Here is a 21830-nt window from a genome sequence, read left to right on the forward strand (position 1 = left end):
GGGGCTATGATGACTTAGATCATACAGGCATATTAAATAGGTAATCTCCTTATCAGGCAACTTGATGTTTCACATTGGTAACCCAGGAAGGCTAATAATGTGACCTACTTCCAAACTGATATTCTGCAAATATTTTCAACTTTTATTAAAGTGAACAGAGAAAGAGTTTCTATTGAAAAATTGTACACACTTTTTGTATTAAAAATAAAATATATTTGTTATATGCACTAAAAGTAGCGTAAGATGTTAACTTAATGGAATGGGCTTTTCACAATTTTAAGTCACTCATAAACAGGGAACATTTGTTATTCACATAGAGAAACAATGTTAATAAGACCAATATCCTGTACGTATGTTGCCTTTCTTTTTTGTCTACTTTGTTGATAAAAATAGCATGTAAATATTTCATATACACATAAACATATTATGTTATGTTATATTATATTATACTGTATTATATTATATTATTATATTATATTATACTATATTATATTATATTATATAATATATTTCTCCCTAGAAGAAAGATAAATGACTGCCAGTATTTGTCAATCATAGTTATTCATTTTGTATTGTAATTTTGAAGTCTCCAGCTCTCAGTTTAGTTTTCTTGCTTGAATTTTTATAATTGCCAGAGATTACAAGCAAAAACCCAAGATACCTTGACTAAATGAAATTTTGCAAGATTCTATAATGATATGAAAGTATCATCAATGGGTGAAAATCTTAAGGTAAACTTTGTCACTTTGTTACCTTTGAATTTCTTTATAATTTATAGGACAATCTTATTTTGATTACTTTAATTAATCCTGAAAACAACCCCATATATTGCATATTATTAATACTATAGACAAAAAATAGAGACTCAAATTATGTCATTTGCCCAAGTATGAAGCTTGAAAGTGGGATAACCAGAGTTCAAATATGAATCCATTAGCTCCAAATCCTATGCTGTTTTCTGTGACCATGTTGCAGTTAATTTTTAGAAAATTGAGCAAATGCTCCAAATTTTAGGTTAAGAGTCAGAAAGGCAAGAATAGAAAATCATCTACCTGGGATGATTTGTCCTAGAGAGTGCAATTAACTTGGTCCCAAAATGGTTTAAAGATCTGGGACATTTTTGATTAAGTAGGTGAAGGTTGGTAAAATTTGCCAACTTTTTCTATTCTGACTTCATTCACTTCTTTGTACTTTAAATGTGATTTCACAGAATAAAGAAATGGAACATCACATAAAAGAGTGAGTCCATGGCTCCAGGCTTTTAAGATACAATTCAGTTCTACTCTATAGGGTTTCAGAAACAAACAAACAAACAAACAAACAGAAACCAAAGAAACAAAAAAGAACAAAACAAACAAAACAACAACAAAACAAAACAAAACACAGAAAAAACCATAGCTGTAAAGCGTTCATGGAAAATGACTTAGAGGCAGGTTGTAGAAAGTAGAACGATGATTTGGGATGCAAGGGTATATTTCATTCATGGAAGGAGGATGTTAAGAATGTCTGAAGCATTACCATTGACATGTGAGTATCATCAGTTCGTTAGGATTTTGTTCATTTATGTTATAAATCCAATTTGTATTATTAATTTGGATTCTATGATTCACTTCAGCCTAGTGATACTGATGGGTAGTAGATACTCTCAAAACATTTTTTAGAATGTTAGAAGGTGGGGGACAGAAATGTTGGGAAGATAGATGTTGAAATAAAGATTTCAGTTTTGTGGGTCTAGTTGACCTTAAGATATATAGTGATATTACAATAGTGTTTTAAACAGAAGGGAATCTTGAGGAATGGAACATTGCCATTTTGCACAATGTGATCATATGCAAAGAACAACCATTTGTGTTTTTGGAAGGTGCTGTTATTTTGAGCTGAAAGATTAGGGTAGAATTATAAACATTTTCAGTTGTAATATCATGGAGGTGCTCCTAGCTTTTCTATGTTAAGAATTTTTCAGTGACTCAGAGAAAATTGAGTTGGAATGTTGGGGAAGGAAATGGAAAAGAAGATTAGAATTAGAAGCAAGTCCTAAAGGGGTAAAAGGGAGAAAATCAAGTCACAGAAGCTTTGTAATTTGTCCAGAATTTCACAGCTTCTAAATGTCCCTGGACTCTATGTTCTCATAGTTCTATGAAATCTATGAAATAGGAGGAATAATAACCCTAATCTGTGATGTTACTATAGTTTTAAACGAGAAAATAAATGTGAAATTCTTAACACAGTACAAAGGAGATACACTGCAAGATACTGTAAGATTATAATTATGATAATAATAATAATAACACTGACTCTATATCCTAGGCTTTCTTTGCCTACCACACTGTAGTAACACAAGATGATTCAGTGGTGGAACCAGCGTTGGCAGGGAAACTGCTGCTCTTTTGTTCCTATAATGCTAGAAAGTGGCTGCATATGGGTAGGTGTGTCACCGACAGAGAGGGGGTTTGAGGTGGGAGGAAAAGGGAGGGGTGTAGGGAGAACTGACCATGGCACTATTGTAGAAGTTAACATCCTTTTACTAACCATCCTGAGCTCACCTCCTACCTCATTCATTCCCCTACCATACCAGGGCAAGTATTCGAAAAGGGGCTTATTCACTTATCAATTCTTTACTGTGAATAGATCTATACAAATAAAAGAGACCCATTTCAGGGCAGTGCAACAATCCACCAAATGCAGGGGTTGCTTGCTTGGCATTGAGAACTATGTTTCTCGCTCCTGTGGTGCACATGTAGGCACGTGTGTACTAAAGAATGGAGATTCATACCAGGAATGGGAAAAAAGCTTTTGAACCTCACAATAAATGAAGCATATGGGGTAAAAAAGAGTGCCTGTTTCATACACCACCCTTCTGATGTGATTCTTTCAGAGAGAACTTCTCAATATAAAGTAATTATAACCTACTCACACCAGTCTTCCCTGCTTTCTGCTCCATTGACTCATTCAACTTCTGCCAGTGTTACTTTATATTTGAGTTATAAGGAGAAAAAACATTTAGTTTAACTCACTATATAGCATTTTTCAAAATCCAAGCATCACTAGAGTTCTTGGAAAGTAATGACTATTGAATTTGTATTTGGTCTGGAGAGTTTTTATCCCCATTCTTGGAAGGACTTAACAGGACATTTGATCATTAGAATTTGGTGACCTGTGTGTCTCTAGTGAAACTTGAAAAGACAAACAGGTCTCTGATGATAGAAAGAAAACAAAGTAAAGTACTTTTTTCTTTTTCTTTTTTTTAACCACTTGCTATAGCAGATGGACAATTTTTATTTAAAGATGAAAGAAAAAAATTTAGTAAATGAAAATTTTCTTGGATCTCCTAGATAGGAGCAGTCTGGTCACTTAATTGGGGTTAGAATTATGATCAAATAAAAGCAATTTGATTATCGAGAGACTTTTTTTTTTTTTTTTTTTTTTTTTACACCATGAGATCCACTTAGGAGTCAGTTTAATTGCTGACTGGTGTATCAAGTGCTTAGAACAGAATCCATTAAATTTTTATTTAAAAAACATCAACACACTTTCATGAAACATTCTAAATTATATCTTTCAAAAGTCCATGACTATACTTAGCCTTCTATGAGCTAATAATTCAGATAATAAAAAATGAACAAGAGTATTTGTTTTTAAACCTTTCCTAAATGCTAATTAAACGTTTTTTTTTTTTTCCCAATTTCATTTTTATATTCCACTGACCAGCCTGGCTCTGAGGAAATTCCTTAGTCACCAACCCAAAGGACAATGAGTATATCAATCAGGGCTCAACTAGAGAAACAGGACCATTAGGGTGTAAACATTAAAAAGCTTCATTGCAAGCAACTGGCTATGCATTTATGGGGGTTGACTAGGAAAGTCCAGAATCCTTAGGGCAGGCCATCTGGGAGGGCAGTCTGGAGTTCTCAGGTACATTCTGTCCACAGGCAGAATATCTTCTTCTTCAAGGAAGTCTCAGCACTGCTTTAAGACTTTTTAACTAATGGAATCAGGCTTACCTAATCATCTAGGATAATTTCCTTACTTGAAATCAACTGATTAAACACTCTAATCACATCAACAAAATACCTTCATAGTAACACCTAGATTAGGGTTTCACCCAGTAACTGAGGACTGTGGCCTAGCTGTGTTCACATATTAAAAGTCAATCACAGGCTGTCAATGTGTAACAGATCCTTTCAGAAAACAAAGAATTAATATTCATTAATTGCTTGAATCAAAAAGAACTTATCTCTGCTTTTCCAAAAAACACAATTTTGAAGATACTTCAGCATTGCCTTCTAATTTGCAGTGTAGCTCCGAATAAATAAATTAGTGTGTGACCTGGGTTTTTCCATTTGGGGGTAATCTCTGAATTACCTAAACCAGTCTTATTAATGCTTCACACCTATAAATCTCAGCACTAGCTCTGATCTTTTGGGGGGAAGGGGATGGGCTTAACTTCTTTTCCTTCCCCGTCTTCTTTCCAGTTCTAATGGAGTAAACTGTTTTTTCAATGAACTAATTATTTGCTGCTACAGCAAGGGAGGGATTTTTTTCACAAATCATGTTGAATACATGGTGGTTAATTTCTTAAGCTAGACTCTCAAAGCTCAGTTCAAAGACCAAAAACTCTTCTCTTTAGGTATACACATCCTAGATTGGAAATCTCTTCTTTACAACAACTAACTTGAATTTACAGCTATGTATGGGGAACATATACTTCTAGCTAATATCTGTTCCTTCACGTACTCATTCATTAACTTAGTCTCCTATTCCTAATTGGAGAATTATTTCTAATTGTTAACATTTACTGAATTTCTACTGTGTACTAGACTTGACACCAGATGCTGCGGTATAAGGCCACAAAAGTAAAGGAAACAGCCTCACATGGCTTAATTATACATTAAGTTCAGGGTGATTGGTGCTAAGATGAGAGAAGTAAAATGTATTATGGGAAGATGTAGCAGGGAGACCAGGAAGTTGCTCTTTAAACTCTTCCTGAACAAACTAATACCTTAACTGATGTGAGCCAGATTCAGGGCATGTTGGACAGAGCAAGAAAAGAGGAAATACTTGCACAAAGGCTAATAGGTGAGAGAGCTCATGGTGGGCTATGGATTCACAGAGAACATTTATCAGGTTGAAGCACAGAATTCAAATCAAATGAGAATGTTTAAATATCCAGAGTTGAGACTGAGGAAGTAAGTAAACCCTAGATTTTGGAAGTCCTAGTTAGTTATGTTAATGAATTTTGAACTTCACTTACGGGAAGTCAAAAGCCATCAGAGAGTTAGAAGTAATATAGGAAGGAGTATTTTGGAAAAAGTCTCTCTAGATATAATATGGACAATGGATTAGAGAAGGGGACTCTGTAAATTCAGTGAAAGTAGGGATGTTTGTTTCTATTTTGGACACTGTTGTGTTCAACATCCAACTGAATAGCTCATTGCTTAGACTATAGTAGATAGTGATTAATTAAATAATTAGTTAAATGAATATTTATTAACTTCTAGTATAATATCCTTGCTATATGCAAAGGACATAGTGCTAAATAAGATTGGTATGATCTAAGCCATCATGGGTCTGACAGAGAAGGGAAAGAGATAACAAACAATACATAATTACATACTAAATAAAATAATTACATACTATTCTAAGTGCCATGAAAGAAACCAAAGAATTGCTGTGATTGAGAATGATGGGAGGTGCCTATTTTAGGTAAGGTTGTCAGGAAAGACCTGCTTGAGAAGGTGGCAATATGGAGATATAAATCGTAAAATATGCATTTTAAAATAACTATAAAAAGTAAGATCGAGTGGAAACAAATGCAATGATTCAGGGAGGTTATGATGAGTGTCTATGCCAGGGTAGTGGAAATGATCTTGGAGGGAAGTGGTGGGTTTGAAGATAATGATCCTACAGGACTGGGTCACTAACTGGATGTGGGGACTGAAGAAGAGGAAGGGATTATGAATATCGAAGAGTGGATGGTGGTACCATTCCCTGAGGTAGAAATTCGAGGAGTAGAAGTAGGAGGACGTTGGTGTTGAGGTGATAATAGAGTCTGTTTCAGACACTGCTCAGGTTGTGGCTGATGTATACAGGCAGGCAGGGGACTCTGGCTGGACCTTGGTCTACATCCAGATGTACAGGCTGCACACTGACATTACATCGATGGTGTTATTTCTAGGCATTCACCAAAGACTGCATAGTTTGGTATTGCTGGAATTTGATACAGTCAAACTTTGTTCAATCCTTTCTTTTGTTAACAGCCGTGTATTGAGTTCAGAGACAAAGATGTGGTCACTGCCCACAGAGAACTCTCCATTAAGTAGTGGGGTGAAGGAAGGCTAGTAAAAAAAATAATTGTGATGCAGTATATGAATAATTTAATGGAGTCATGTCCAAAGTGCTTCAGAAGAATAAAGGAATAAGTATTTTGGAATATATAGAAGTGTTCAGAAAGAGTGGAATTCGATCTTGTTTTTGAAGAATAGGTAGGACTTCCCTGGGGAGAGGAATGAGCAGGGTTCAGGGGAAAATTTCTAGTCTGAGAGAAGAGCAGGAGAGAGGCAACTAAGAACATGGCATTCATGACAAATAGGGACAGCATTGGGTGAGATCGTAGAAGACAGGCACTGAGGCTGGGGGCACATCATGGTGGCAGCTTGTGATCTGTCTTACTCTGGAAAGGATATTCTGCCTGTGCTAGTTCAGAGTTACACCTTAGAGTGAATTTGTCCCCTTTTATGATGGTGCCCCTATTTGACAGAGCTGCTGAAGCTTTGTTATTCCTGAATTGTTCTTGTTTTCTCTAATGTTCACTCAAACCACCATTTCTGCCTTTATCTCATTGTCTGTTTTTCCAGAAGGCCAACCTAAATGAGATCATGACTATTTATAATTTCAATTTAGTTTTTAAGAGCATAAAGGGATCTCAGAGCCTTCTAATTTGTTCTCTTCCTTTAATGACAGCTAGTTCTAGGGCAATGAAGCAAATATTTATTTTTTTTCTGTTGATGTCAGGATTTCTCTTCTTATATCTTCTCTTTTTGGCCCCCATCTTTTTTTTTCAACTATTTTTATCCCCCTTTTTCTATTCTTTTTTCCCTTCATATTGCATATTATACAAATTTACAACTGCCTTCTCCTCACTAAATTTATTTTTCAAATAAGCAACAAACATATGTAAATGATGTTGTATGTAGAGTTATCCAAATTTTGTTCCCTTACTCTGAGGTCTTATTAGGATGCTTTTCCTGTAAGCAATGGCCTTTATTAAATAAATGACAGCCACTATTACTGATATTCTTAAAATATGTACCCTCCCAGTTTAAAACAATAAGCTTACGTGTCCTAGTGAAACTATATGTTATGAAAAAGTTATTCTAATAATAACTTATTCTAAGTTATTGTGTAAATCTTACTCCATTATGTATTAGAGTCCATATGAAAAATGTACTACTATTGTGGCTTAAAATTGCTTTCTTTTTTTAAGTAAACAACTAATTCTAGAGACTGAAAATCAGGAATATACCTACCACCATTAAGATTTAATTTTCTTTCTTTTTACATTTAATTTTTAATAAACTTATACCTAGTTGTTTATGAACCTGGAGTGGATAATTTAGTGGCAGAAAAACATAGTAGGCTGCTACTTTGAGGATAGTGTCAAACATTTCTGTCTCAAAAATACCACTTAAAATCATCTGGTCTACATTGTCATTTTCTTTTGAATGGTGTGAAAGCTTTTGTTGCCATGTCAACAGCTTGATCTAAAGTTCACTCTTCCCTGGCCTCCAGTGAAAAGATATTCTTCAGCTGACTAGCTCTCTTAGGGAAGTTTATTAGAGCCAGCTGTACAATTTAACAGTGTAAAAGAAACTAGGACTAATGGGAAGTCTGGCTTGAAGGTATAGCATTTCACATGGAAGAAACTGTTCCTCTATGCCACAAAGCATTCATAGCAGAGTGACCGTGCTCTCACGAGTTGCTTCACACACTTAAGTCCAGTTAGAACTCAAGAAATTGTTATGGAACATTCCATTAGCAGTGGAATTAAGAAACCTTCCCCACGTTGCTTAGACCAACGTGTATGTTGGCCTCCAGTTTTCTGAGCAACATGGTACCCAGACATGTAGTCCATTCAGATTTGGTTCCTAAGGTATTTTCCCAGATCCTATAGCATTGTAAAGCTAGAGAAGATTTGTGTTGGCAACTTAAAATATGCGGATAATGGTAATTTATTGAGGAGCTGTTATTATATAGTAGGTACTGTGCTAGGCACTGCTTATAAAAAAAAGTGAGTAAGACTAAGGGGTCTCGTGGAAGTGCAAGTACATGTAACTACGTAGTGATATAGGTTCTTATATTTAAAGTGTACAAATAAACCATGGGGCAGAAAAGTAAGAGAGGAGAAAGCAAAGTAGGGAAAACCTCTCATTCACTGACAACAGGATACCTACTAGAATAAGTTAACTGTTGCAAATGTTCTTGTTGAAAATCTCTGCAGTGTGGCTATTACATGGTAGCTTGTTCGTTGCCAAATTTTTCACCCAGAAAGCAGTAGTTTCAGTTGGTACGTTGACTTTATTACTCAAAATTTCTTTGGAGCATTCTGTTCAGAACCGTTGTCTTAAAGACTTTGATACATCGGGATGATTCTTCTTTGACAAATATTTGAATTTAAAATGAGTTGGATATTCCCCGATTTAAGGGCTCATGTGATATGACGGCTTCTTTCGGTATTAGAGTTAACTTCATACTCCTTCCAACTAAAAATGAACAATTACGAGTTCTTCATTTGTATCCATCTGATGATTAGTTAATGCCTGCATTTCATTTTTGTCACAATACCAGTAAGACTCAGATCATCCAATTTTCAGACTTCAGAAACATGTTGGTATTGTGACACAGTGCTTCATAAACAAGATTTAATGCATCCTTTTCAACTGATCACATTGTTTTGCTTACAGATAAAATCATGATTCATAAGCATTAGTACAGGTGCAATAGAGCTCCCAGTTACTAATATTTTAAGACACTCATATGAGCAACTAAATAACAACATGGCCTGTCATGAAAAGTCACTAATATTTATTGTGTTCTCATAACATTTAGAGTAAGGGACAGCTCATGCAACAACAGTCATTCATTTATTCAGTCAGGGGAGGAGTCTAAGTACCTGCTGTGTGCCAAGGGCCGTAGTAGAGCATGGAAGTGTAACACTAACTATATCATGGCATCTATTTTTAAGAAGCCTACAATCTACATGAAGAGATAGATTCCCAGTAATTATAACACAAAATGAAAGTACTAATAATGCAAGTAAAATATATTTTGGGAGCATTGGATATATAGAGGGATATTTTCATTGTGAAGCCTTCCCAGAGAAGGCAACTTTAAAGCTGAATCTTCAAGGAAGAATAGATTTTGTAAGGCAGAGAAACTGTATTGTAATAGATGAGCTGTCCTGTAATACTGCAATGTGACAAAATTCTTTCATCACATATATTTTGCCAAGTATTTTATATCTTATTTCTTTGTGATACAGATCTTATTTATCATCATGATAACCCCATGAGTAGGCACCATTATCATCTCCATCTTAGAGGTAGAAAAACTACCAGGCTTAGAAAGTTTAGTAATTTGTGAAGGTCCCAGCCAGGGTGTGGAGGGAGGATGACTTCACAACCTGAGCCTTTGCCCGCCAAAACTAAACCATTTCTCAATGTGGTGGTGACATGCTGAATAGACACAGAGGTCATGGAAAACTTTTTTCTGGCCCAAGTGATTGGAGTTGATGCCACATTTTTTAGTCTTGATTAGATAGTAAAAGCTTGAGAATAAGATCTAGTTCATGTCTTCCCTATCCCTTCCAGTGCCCTGGATGGACTTCCTAGGTAATTCTGGACACAAACTCTTTTTTGTATGGGTGAAAATATTTTGAGGCACAAAGTCATTTGCAAATGCAAAATAATACTTTGAAAATATTTGGAATAAAGATGTTCTCTGAAGCAAGTGCCCTGCCATTGATTCATGAATGCAATTTTAACTATACTAAGGAAACTGAGAAATCATAAATGATGTATAAATCAGTGATGTGCTTGCAAGATTCTGACAAAGTCAGTTAGTATCAGAAGAACAGACATAAATAAATCAGTTCCTTGCTGAATTAAACATAAATAAATCAGAAGAATAAACCTGAAAGTATCTAGATCCTGCTTTAATTAAACAAGTAGTAAAGTATACCAGCCATAAAATAGCATCTTTGCATCTCTGATTCCAGATGTAACATCCTGCCTTTTGCTAAGATATTGTGTATCTGCTTCTGGAAACTCACCAGGTAAATCCATTATTTAAATACAAGTGAAACAGAAAAGGAGACATGCTTCCAATCACAAGTATGGTTTGTAACTTATATTTTTCTAGAAATAATATTATAAGGACAACATCATGGCTGCAATCACAGTAAATCTGTTCTCTTATTTCTTCGGTGGAAAGATTTGGAGCCACCTACCCACGGTTTGTCTGATTTCTCCATCTTTCAAGAGCCAAATTACATTATGTTTTAGAAATGATTTTGAGACTTCTTTTTTTTTCTCTAATTTTTTTGATTGCTCAAGCCTTGGTTATTTTTAAAAGCTTTAAATTTTCTTTGCACTCATTTCTCACTTAGAGTTTGAAATGATATGATCAAATACATCTGCCTTAAGAAGTAGCATTCAAATCAGAATCTGGGTGGATGAGTTTGAAGTAATTTTTTTTTAAGTAGAGAGCATTTTATTAACTAAAGTTTCTGCCCATGGGAATATTTTAAGTGTGTGAAGATAAAAAGAATATGCAATCTTCACAGCAGCTGGTGGGAGAAAGTCTTTATAGGAAGAGAGCAGCCTTGTTGAGAAGAGGGTTTGATAAAGCCAGCAGTGGGTAGGACAAGACTTTGGAGTCTCAGGTGAAACTTACACACAGGTTTAATGCAAAGAAGAGAGCAATGCTGAAAAATAAAGAATGAATGAAGTAGGAGATGGAATGGTCAGTTTGTAAGGCAGCCTGGAACAGTGGTTTTCAAACTACAGGTCACGTACCATTACTGGGAATAGACTTAATAAATGGATGGTTGCCAGTCATAAAAAAAAATAAACAGAAGAGAATAAAATAGAACATATCAGTGCACAACATATAGTAAAGATTAAGTATTGTTTCGTAAAATGCTCAATTTTATGTATGTACATAGTGGGTAAATATATTTCTTACAAAAACTAAATTATGAACAATGATCTAAAGAGGAGAGGAATTCAAATTAATAGCAGGGTAGGATATTTTTTTGGGGGGAATAATAAAACCAAAAATTTGCAAATCCTCTCCATATCCCTTCTAAAACTTGAGTAAATTCTTTTTTGAAATTTGTTGTTGTTTTGTGTATGTTTGTGCTTGTGTGTACTTGCATCTGCACACATGTGCAGGAGTGTATAGGGGGAGTATTATGAACAGGGAGGATTTTAAGAATGTAGGAAAGAATCACATAGGAGATATATATATCTCCGTATTTAAGTGTCTTACATATATCCATGTATAATGGATACTGCATTTACGTTTGGTTACATTTAAATATCATCCTGAGATCGGAAACTAATAAAATTCAAATAGCCATATTAGGAAGGGAAAGCACCATAGATATAGGTAGTTATATCATTAAGTCATTCAAATTGATTTTGTGTTTCCTACCTGAAATGAGATATATAAGTAATGGAATGTATATACTAGGTCCAATGCTAAAAATCAATTTATTTTTAATAAGCTTTTTCACATTGCTGAATTTTAATGTGCTAAAAGAAAGATCACCAGAGTATGCTATTTTTAATCTTTTTTTTCACTAAAACTTTAGTCTTTAAAGTCTATACCTGTGTTCATGTGTTACTTGCTCTGCACATATGCCCCAATATTTTGTCTAAAAGTTTAGCTTTATGGGTTTTTTTCTGTTTTTTTTTTTTTTTTCAATTTATAGTCTATACATTATACTATTTTAGAAGCAATTCGGAAACTACTGAATATTTTTTTTTAGTATTTTCATTAAAACAAATAATTTTTTTCCTTTTTTCCTTCCTCTCAACATCCTTCTTTTCTTTTTTCTTTCTCTCTGATATATAGAGTTGCTCCCACATGGCAGATTCTGGGAACAGTGGTGAATAAGGCAGATACTACCTCTGTCTTTGTAAAGTTCTGGGAAAGGGGAAAGACAAGTTTAAGGGAGGGACATTTAGCCTAGACTTGCAGTATTGGAGAAGATATCTGGATAAAATGACACATAAGATGTTAGCTGAAGTATGAGAGACATGGCCAGGCAAGTCAGAGCTGGGATGAGGTGCAGAATGTCATAGGCAAAAGGAATAGCATGCACATGGGGTAGGAGGCAAGAGGAGCAGGGGAAGGAGAGGAGAGGGATGACCTTAGAGAGGTAGGAAGGGGCTCCACCTCCTCACAAAAGCCACTGAAACCAGGTAGGAGTCTGAATTGTATTGTAAAAGCAAGGGGGAGTTGCTGATGTCATTTTAACAGGTTCCACTTGATTTCTACTTGAGAAAGAATGTATTTGTGAAAACAGTCCAAAGCCACTCAAAGCAGAGGGTAAAGTCAGCAAGCATCTCCTGTAAAGCACCAGATATTAAATATTTTGGACTTTGTGGATTATATGGATATCTTTGTTACAACTACTAAACTCTGTTGTAGTGTAAACACAGTCATAGACGATATGTGGACAAATAAGTGTTATTGTGTTCCGATGCCATTCTATTTAAGGACATTTAAAGTTGATTTCGTATAATTTTCACGTATGGCAATTTTTTTCTTTATTTTGTTCTACCATTTAAAAATGATTCTTAGCATATAAGCCATAGAGGCACTGTCTCTGGGCTGGATTTGGCCCATAGACTCCCGTGTACTGACCCCCTATCTACAGAACAAAACAGGTGTGTAAACGAGGGAGTAACATCGGGCAGTACACGAGGATATTTACAGATTAAAGAACATGAGGTTAAATTCTACTTCTGACTCTGATTCTGATGGTAAAGTGCAAAGATACTTTACGCATTATGTACAATTGTGAAGTCTCTTAAGCTGACAGCTTTGAAGGGCAATATATATTTCTATTTACACATTCTAAGATGTGTAAAGGGAATTAAATTTTAAAAAATCAAGTCCTGTAGTGTCATTACAAGCTAATAGTAGAAAGTCATTAAATATAGAAAAATACATTTACAAGCTTTTAAAAAGTAATGTGTATATTTACACATTATACGTAAGACATGTATCTATCCCCTGGGTTTTCCAGGGAAACAAAACCAATAACCAATAGGTAGTCTCATGCATGCAGTCTCAACACTCTCTCAGCCACTAGAGAATGAGCCTTGGGCCTGGAACACTTCCTTCTCAAAAAGATAAAGAGTCCTCAACAACCAGTGCTGGACCTATCACTTATCTTTTCCTGTTTCAGACTCAGTATGTACTTCTTTGTTCTGCTTAAGCATGTGTCATATGGCACTTGGCCAAGCCTACCACTATATCTGTCCTCTGTGGTGAGGAAACAGGGTCTTTCTGCTGCAGTACAAAGGGGTTACTGCCAGGAGGGACCCACTGGCCATGGGGAACTAATGCCCATTACTTAAGCTGATCTTGCTCGGTCTCTCCCTATAAGAGTAAAGCATTATTCCATGAAGTGCTTGACTGTGTTTTGTTTTCCTTGGTGACTCAGGTACCAAGATGCAGTGGGCATAAGTGTTCGATCTTCTACTCCTGATAATAGGCAATAGATGCTATTTGCTTCACATTTTGCCTATTTATCTATCTCTATATCTATATCTTTATCTACATGATCTATATCTATCAATATCTATATCTGTCTATATTCCTCTCTCCTTCTCTCTCTCTTTCTCTCTTTATTATGAGGAATTGGTTCATGCAGTTATGAAGGCTGTATCCCAAGATCTACAGTTAGCAAGCTGGAGAACGAGGAGAGCTGATGGTTTAAGTTCCAATCTGACTCCAAGTCCAAAGGCAAGGGAAGGCCAATATCTTACCTCGAAGACAGACAAATAGAGACAATTCTTTCTACTCAACCTTTTAAATATATTTAGGACTTCGGTGAATTGGATGAAACCTATCCACACTGGGGAGGTCAATCTGCTTTACTCAGTTTACCATTTTAAATGTTCATCTCATTCAGAAACATTTTCACAGACATAGAGAAATAATGTTTCATCAAATATCTGGGCACCTCATAGCTTATTCAGGTTGACACATAAAGTTTACCCCATCACAGAAAACAAGAGGGTTTATAAACTGGAATGGCATGACTGGAGAGTCTGGATAAATTCCTTTAAAGGTTAACATTAACCAAGACCTGAAAAAATAAGTTAGCTAAACAGTAGAGTGGCTGGGGGTATTGAGGCTGGTGAAGAAAACTTCAGGTGGGGGAGCTACATGTATTAGAATCCAGAAAAAGATGAGGACATAGGAAAAACCAGAAGAAGCTCTTTATTTCTACCTAGAGGCTTGCTGGGCTTTTCTGAGGGGCAGGGTTAAACAGTGTAGGAACCCCAGGAATGCTTTGTATCTGTCTATTGTCTCATTAGGGTTGAACCAGCTGTAGCAGCTACAGTTCACTGGTACTATTCAATTCTCCAGAAACAAACATTCTTAAGCAATAGGCTTCTATACTACTTCTGCTCTTCCACTAGCCTTACCTAAGTAACTTCTAAGAGAAAAGAGAACCAGCGTCAGGAAACACTTCCAATTTTCATAACAAAGGCCATAGTTTCTGTCCTTGACCCCACAGAGCCCCTCCCTCCTTGTAAAGCACTCTGCCAGGAGGACATAATGATGCTCCTGCACATTATCCTTGGCATTAGGAAGAGGTAAGTTAAACCTGTGACCAACCACAGGTAAGTGGTTTAGAGACTTCAGTTGAAGGCTGTAACTTGGTTCTTTTAGCCTCAGGTCATATGTTGGAGAAACCAAGAACAAAGAATTTCATTCCTGCCAATTGCAGGGAACTGTTTTTTACTGAAGAAAACAGTAAAAAATCATCTATACAGCAGACTTGAAAAATTTTATTTTTGCCAGGAATATCATTAAAATATACTTGCACAAACATAATTCTTGCAGTGGAAAGATAAAGCATTGTCTTGGGACCACCTCTTTAGCACCAGTGGAATACCCTCTTTCTGCCGTATGTTTTAGTACTACATAAAAAGAAATCACAATGAGGGGCACCTGGGTGGCTCAGTTGGTTAAGCATCTGGCTTCTGCTCAGGTCATGATCTCATGGTTTGTGAGTTTGAGCCCCACGTTGGACTCTGTGCTGACAGCTCAGATCCTGGATCCTGGTTCAGATTCTGTGTCTCCCTATCTCTCTCCCCCTCCCCCACTCATGCGCACGCTCTCTCTCTCTCTCTCTCAAAAGTAAAATAAACATAAGAAAATAAAAAAAAAGAAATCACAATGCCATGTACTATGATTCTAGGTTTACATATACAATCTTTGTATGTGGCATGCACATTCTGGTTATCTATCTATCTATCTATCTATCTATCCATTGATGTCCATTATGATTCATGTTAAACTACAGAAAAGTGAGTTTTTAGCATTTTAAATATGATGAAGATCATAGTTTCTTGTTCTGATTCAGTTTTAGCTACATTCTTTGGGCCAAGGCATATAGTGTAGGTTCCTAGCATTATGACAGATCCATTTTCAAGGATGAAAAAAATCCTAATGTCTTCATAACTTATGAATAGTTTGGGCCTGCCTGCCAGAAATCCAGCTGTGTTACTATAGAAACCTCGTTGACCTAGATGTGATGTCATCACCCCACAAAGGCTAAAATTCAACCATTCTATTACAAATTGTTAATACAAATATATATTGAATCATCTAATTATTAGTTACAGATAACACTTTCCCAATGCTTTACTCAAAGAAGTTAAAAGATATTCACTAAATATGATTGGTCAATAATGAAATATCAGAGTAGAGGTAGGGGTGGTGGTTGGCTGAAATGGTGAAATTTATTATTTGTTAAAATACAATGCAGCAAATGACTGCTGAAAACATATTTTAGTGACAAAATTATCTTCCTGATGTTTAAAAGAGCTAAGTACAACTTTCTAAATAAGTCCTATGCTTCTCTTCCTAATGACAGAAAAGGCTTATAGCCATTATGTTCAAAGAGCAAATCTCAGAGGGTGCCATCATAAGGGAACTTTATTTTTCCCTACAATTCTCCCTTTAATCTTGCAGTAAGGGTGCTAATTTGTCTTCTGCTCTCACATGACATTCAGGGTAGGTTTCATAACTTAGAAAATAGAAAATCCCACATTCACTTCTCATTACAAAAGAGTCTCTGTGCAGTAATTATTATGTCCAGTCCAGGGCAATAATAAACAACTTTGAATTTTGATTAAGCTAAAAACTTCTGCCTTCCCTTACAAAAAGCCTAACAAAGGTAGGAATCTGTAGTATGACTGGATGAGGGTTTAGACAGGTTTTTCCTCTGCCAGCAATATCTCCTCCACCAACAACTGCTGCTTAGGACAGGAGGCAGAGGGTGAGAAAAGACAATAGAACAGAATGAGAACAGTCTTGTTTGACTGATACTGGTGAGTTAGTATCAATACTCTGGAACAATACCAGGGGTCAAAGCTGGTATTTATTTCTGGAGCACTGTCATGGGCTCCATCACAGGAAATACATCTTCTGTATTTGGAGGAAACTGGTTGCTTATTTCCTTCATCATCCTGGGCATCTGGAGACATTGCTCCCAATCTCTCCCTTCTAGGATCCTCTTAACCCTCTAGGTAGTGCTTCTGGAAAGACCTAAGGAAGATCTAGCCTGTTTTCTCTTCTGCATAACTAATATCTGGTCCACAGAAATCAAGGAGTCTTTGACTCATCATGAGTGGGAGTACCACCTTCTTGTTTTAACTCCTTCACAGGCTGCTCCAGCCTTTTACCTATTAAATAGCTCAGATATGGTATCTAACAAGACCTGGGGATATATGTGCAACTTTCCTGTAGTTTCCTTGAAGCTCTCTCACTAGGTTAAGATAGAGATCAGTAAGGTGGTGAGGTGCTCACAGTACAGTAATCTCCAGGGAAGTCCTCCTTCTGATGTCTCTGGCCAATTCACCTTCAACCATGCCAGTTTTCCAATCTGACATAAGGGTAAGGATAACAAAATTGGTTTTAATTAAGAAACAATTCTTTTAAAAGTCCTACTACATAGTTCATACATCACTTTGGTGTCTTGGAGCATTTGGCATCTATTTTCTTGGGGCCTCAATGAGAAATAAAACCTTTCCCATTTTAACAGCCAGGTCTAGTAGCCATTAATACTCTTCTTATTTGGAAAAAACTTAAATGATACACTAATAGTAAGTTAACATGCAAACTTAATAGCAAAACATGAAATAAAATTTTGTGTGAGTATAAAAGTTTATAGATGTGTAGTCAATTCATTTTTAATTTTTTTCAATGTTTATTATTTTTGAAAGAGAGAGAGAAAGACAGAGTGTGAGAGGGGGAGGGACAGAAAAAGAGGGAGACAGAATCTGAAACAGGCTCCAGGATCTGAGCTGTCAGCACAGACAGGCTTCAACCCACAGACCATGAGATCATGACCTGAGCCAAAGTCAGACACCCAACTGACTGAACCACCTAGGTGCCTCCTCAATACATTCTTAAATGATGGTATTATTTGAGTATTTGGCTGTTCATCTGAATATTAGGAATTATATGTAATTAAAGTTAACTATACTTACCAAAACAAATGAATAAAAGATTATTTTTATGAACAATTTTTTAAAGTTTATTTATTTTGAGAGACTGAGAGACCAAGCCGGAGAGGGGCAGAAAGAGAGGAAGAGAGAGAGAATCCCAAGCAGCCTTCACAGTGTCAGCTCAGAGACCTACCTGGAGCTTGGGCTCATGAACCCATGAGATCATGACTTGAGCCAAATGCTTAACCAACTGAGCCATCCAGGCACCCTGATTATTTTTTAGCCATGCAATATATTAGTGTGTATGAGTAGTGGTAAATCTGAACATCCAGGTAAATATTCTTCCTTTGCTTAAAATGACTCAGCCAGATATCTCCTTGCATCTTGTAACCTAAGACACACCTTTGTTTGCTTTCAAACACCTTCGGTGGTAATTGTATCCTAAATATCCTTCGGAGGATATGATTTGGGTGGAATGTTCCATCTTGAACACCAAGGGTGAGACCTGATTCATTTAAGACAATCAGTAAAGTCATTTTCTAGCTTCATGATTGGCTCAGAGATAGGGATGTGAAACAATTTGGCAAAATGAAAAATTTGTTGGTGACTTCTGGGAAAAGCATTTCCTCTTTATTTCCAGAGAAAAATTCAGATAGTTTCCCTAAACGGGTAAGAACTGAAGAAAATATATTCCTAACAGCTATTGGTAGGTAATATGAAATTTCCAGAAAGACTAGCTTAAACTGATAATGATACTGTGGGAAACCGAAACCAGATGAAATCTGGCCATGTCATCTTTGAGTCACTGTAACTAAACTAGCCAAAGCTTGACCTTCTTTTGGACTCTCCAGTTATCTGAACAATAAATTTGCTTTGTTCTTTAGGACAGATCTAATAGATTTTCCACTTCTTGCAAATGAAAACATCTGTACTATGCCTATTCAGAACATTATCTGTGTATTGCTAGCAATCCAGCTATTGGGAGTGTAATTGGATATTCATTACTACCACCAAGAGCACTTGGGCTTTCTTAATTAAAATGGCCACTGTATTTGTGTTCTGATCCTTTGTTTGCTCTACAATTGATCTGAGGGTTATTGGTTTGACCAATTACTGCTCATGGTGTTTCTTCTTCTGTAGTAATGATTACAGAGTTGCAGTAAGGTTGCCTATTATTCTAACATTGTGATTGATCTCTAGACATAGCCCTTGGTTGATTCTTTTCCACTCACTCTCCAGGATCTGGCACAGAATCTATTACTGCAATTACTCTTCCCTCGGGGTTGCACCATCAAAAGATGAAGTTAATCCTGAGTAAATAGGAAACTTGTTTATCTAAAGAATCATAATCTGAGGCCACTTACAAATAATCCACCAGAAACCTTTAAAAGAAAAAAGATTTATTTTTATCTTAACATTATATTAATTTTGTTTCTATAATAGAATATTAAGTGAGAATCATCACTCTATCATATACAGAAATCTTTTTAATATTTGTCTTTTCCTTTATAAACATGTAGAAAAAATATATGCAAAAAAAATTCAAGCAATTTCATAGTATTAGACAGGTCCATGACAATTGCCTTTCCTTACTTTAGGGAGGTATCTTAGTTTGGAATACCCTAAAAGCAGACTCTAAGACAAGGATTTGGTTGTTGGGAGTTTATATGAGAGATAATTCACGATGTGGGGTGAAGAGGCCAAGAGAGTGAGATGGAGAAGGATAAAAGGTCAACAAAAGGTACACTATTGGTCTGGCTAACACTGTGAACTATGGAACTCGATATCAGTAAGACTCTCTAAAGAGCCACAAAGAGTGGCCAAAGTTGTATTTCATATTCTTATTCCTGTACTATTCACATCCATTACAACTTTTCTACCTGGTGGGGATTTTCTACTAAGAAGACAGTCACTAAACGTCACCCACAAATAGCTCCAGGAAATGGGTCCAGTTATTTGGAGTTATTCATTACAGGAATAAAGGCCAACAGTAATGTTAAGTCTAATTAATACATATATTTACTTTAAATTTAAAAATAAAATGCCCCTCCCAAAGAATAGTAAATGGACTATCAAGTTAAATTCTAGGTATAAGGAAAGAGTTCTATGAAATCAAATTGTAAAGATTAATCCTCCTGAAAATCTATTTTGGTTTGTTAAAAAGTGCAGAAAATAATTATTCAAGAAAACTATTTTTTTTCATTGATTATCAATTGAGACTATATATATATGCTTTTTGTCATTGCCTTGTTAAAAGAAATGGCTATCTTTCCAACATAGGGAAATCTTTGAATTACTAGATAAAAGTGTTTGGTAGTAAAAAAGAAAAGATTTTTTAATTAAAAAAAAAACCCTTAGTTTTCTACATACCATGAGTGAGAAGCCCTCAGTGGTTCTTTTATTTTATATCAAGGAGAATTGCACAGTTACAGTATAATTACCTTTGATAAGCATTTCATTCTATCAATTTGTGCTAAGTAACACTCCTTGCGCACAGATAGGAAAGAAACTTTGGCAGTGGCATTATTCAGTGATACTGGTATGAATGGACAATTTCTATTCTTGGTTCATAAAACTATATCATAGGAAGAATAATAATACTTGTGAAATTATCAAAACCTACATAATGCCATACCCTACAGAAAAGCAGACAGCAATGGCAAGAACAATAGCACTTAACACAATTCCAAAGACTGGTTGAATGGAAGTTCTTCCACTATGTATATCTTGGGAAGACTCTGCTTTCTGACTCCACTGTCACAATGGGTCTAAGGATTGTCCTTGAGATAGACTTCTGAATGAGGAAGTGTAGAAGGACTAACTGATCCATGATGATTGGAGGAACTCCCAGTCTAGTTACAATCTCTCCAATATTCATAGATTGTGAATCTGATCAAATATCAGACCAATAGTATAGTGTAATTTAAAACATGATTTGAATGAGTGCCTGGGTGGCTCAGTGCGTTAAGCATCCAACTCTTGATTTTGGCTCAGGTCATGGTATCATAGTTGTGAGACCGAGCCCCATATGGGTTCCACGCTGGACATAGAACCTGCTTAAGATTCTCTCTCTGTCTGTGCCCCTTCCCCACACACATGCATAAGCTCACTCTCTCTCTCAAAAAAAAAAAAAAAATATATATATATATATATATATATATATGATTTAAAAAAACACACAAAATAGCAAAAGCATCAAGATACTGATTTTACAGATAGATTTAAAATCTGCCTTGACTTTGAGTTTTATTTTTTCCTTGTCAAAAGCATTGAGGTAGTCACCAATTATAGTTAGGCACAATGCTGTCTATTGAATAATCGTAATGTTCCAGGCACTATACTAAGTTCCTCAATATGTTATTAACTTAATTCTTCAGTAATCCTCTGAGCAGATATTATTAGCTTAATTTTATGGATGAGAAAATGAAGACTTAGAGAGGTTAATTAATTTGTCCAAGGTCACAACATTAGTAAGTGAAGGAACTTGGATGTGATTCCAAGACTTTCTGAATCTAAAACCCAGGATCATTGACAAGTCACAGATGGATGACTTTATTGGGAAGTTAGTAAAATCCATTTGCCATACTTCTCTTCAAAAAGGATAGCAGTGGTAGGATTTAGCAAGATTCTATATTCTATGAAGTCAGTAATGTTCAGGTGTAATTGTCTGATTAATGTCATATATTAATGTCACTTGGGACAGCACATTTTTACCTTTTTATTAGACTTTATTGTCTAGAGGAGTTTTAGTTTCACAGAAAAATGGAGGAGAAAATGCAGAGTTTCCAGATCTCTTCTGTCCACTTGACCCTCAAGCACAGCCTCACTCGGGACTGACATCCTGTACTAGAGTGGTATATATTTTAAGATTGATGAAGTTACATTGACACATCATTATCATCTAAAGGCCATAGTTTACCTCAGGGTTGTATATTCTGTGGGTTTTGACAAGTGCATTATGACATATGTCCACATATAGTATCATATATAATAGTTTCACAACATTTTTAAATGATACTCATTTTAAATGATACATTGCACTAATCTGTCTTCAATTAAAAAAATTTTTTT

At 35.8% G+C, this 21830-nt stretch overlaps 1 protein-coding gene across 3 annotated transcripts in view; it reads left to right on the top strand.

Annotated features, from left to right (window-relative positions):
- The window catches only part of GRM1 (glutamate metabotropic receptor 1), a 416877-nt gene that overhangs the window by 178237 nt on the left and 216810 nt on the right, over positions 1-21830 (top strand). The gene's annotated exons all lie outside the window — the stretch shown is intronic.

Source organism: Puma concolor, chromosome B2 (genome assembly GCF_028749965.1).
Source record: "Puma concolor isolate L17-30 chromosome B2, mPumCon1.1.hap2, whole genome shotgun sequence".
NCBI lineage: Eukaryota > Metazoa > Chordata > Mammalia > Carnivora > Felidae > Puma > Puma concolor.